Consider the following 1,572-nt stretch of genomic DNA (forward strand, 5'->3'; position numbering starts at 1 on the left):
ACTGAATGCCCACCTTTGGAGTAGGTTGGTGGACCCAGGGGTCCCTTTCCCTGGACACCATCGGCAAGGTCAAGGCTGTCATTACCCAGTGGGCCACGCAGATCAACTCCCCTATATCCTTTTGTGGGAGAATCTGGCAGAGGATCCCCCATTCTGGCTAAGGCCCCTCTTGGTGAGAAAGCCTCATGCTTGCCCACCAAAAGTCCCCATCATGGTCGCCCAGGAAGGTTTGAAGTCCTCCAGTCATAGAGGCGGGGATCCTAGTGCTCCGCCAGTTCTCCCTGAGAGCTCCTCCCTCTACCCCCCTTTACCTGTTGAGCAGCCGCCACCTTATGCAGCTCCAAGAGGTGGAGAAGTCGAGGCGGCCTATGGAGGGGGGGCTGGAGCCAGGGGTCCCCAGGGTAATCCAGTTGTTGCCCCCTCCCCAGACTCCTCCACAGGAGAGGATGGACGACCTGGAGAGGTTGGAGGAATGCAGCTAAGGTCTCGGGGAAATAGGGACCAAATAGGAGAGGCCCCCTCCTCCACCACAGGAGGGGCTGTGCCAGTGCTGCCAATACGAGCAATCGGCGGCCCAGATGACCAACAGTATCAATACTGGCCATTCTCCTCTAGTGATCTTTACAACTGGACAGCAGCTGCCCATTTACAATCTGAAGACCCCAAGTGTGTTATCGGTTTGGTGGAATCTATTATGTTCACTCATTGCCCCATGTGGGACGACTGCCAGCAGCTGCTCCGCACCCTCTTCACCACTGAGGAGTGGGAATGGACCCTTAATGAAGCCAGGAAGAATGTCCTCAGAGAAAATGGGACGCCCACTACTCTTCAACCTGCCATAGATGAGGCATTCCCCCTCACGCATCCAGATTGGGATTTTAGGACGGCAGAAGGGCACCCTCTTCACCACTGAGGAGCGGGAGTGGATCCTTAATGAAAGCCAGGAAGAACGTCCTCAGAGAAAATGGGAGGCCCACTACTCTTCAACCTGCCATCGATGAGGCGTTCCCCCTCACGCATCCAGATTGGGATTTTAGGACGGCAGAAGGTAGGGATCATCTTCGAGTCTACCGCCAGACTCTAATGACTGGTCTCCAGGGGGCTGCAAGATGGTCCACTAACCTGGCTAAGGTGAAAACAATTGTTCAGGGAGAAACCGAAAGCCCAGCCGCGTATCTGGAAAGACTATTTGATGCCTATAGGCAGTACACCCCTATAAACCCAGAGGCAGAAGAACACAGGTCAGCTGTGGTTCTCTCTTTTATTAACCAGGCAGCCTCTGATATTAGGAGAAAACTTCATAAGCGGGAAGACCTAGGAGAGATTTCAATCAGGGAAATGTTGCAACAAGCAGAAAAGGTTTTTAACACTAGGGAATCCCCAGAGGACAGGGAGGAAAGGCTAAGAAAGGAAGAATGGGAGATGCAGAACAAGAATAAGAAAGAAGACAGGGAATTTCAAAGAAAGGAGAACAAGAAGCAAAGGGAGGAGATGGCCAGAATATTTCTGGCTGGAGTGAAAGGGAGCCCTGAGTCGCTCCGGAGAGCAGGGCCCTGCCCATCTAAACTAGGG

The sequence above is a fragment of the Nannospalax galili genome, unplaced genomic scaffold (assembly GCF_000622305.1).
Source record: "Nannospalax galili isolate Female #2095 unplaced genomic scaffold, S.galili_v1.0 scaffold716, whole genome shotgun sequence".
Lineage (NCBI taxonomy): Eukaryota > Metazoa > Chordata > Mammalia > Rodentia > Spalacidae > Nannospalax > Nannospalax galili.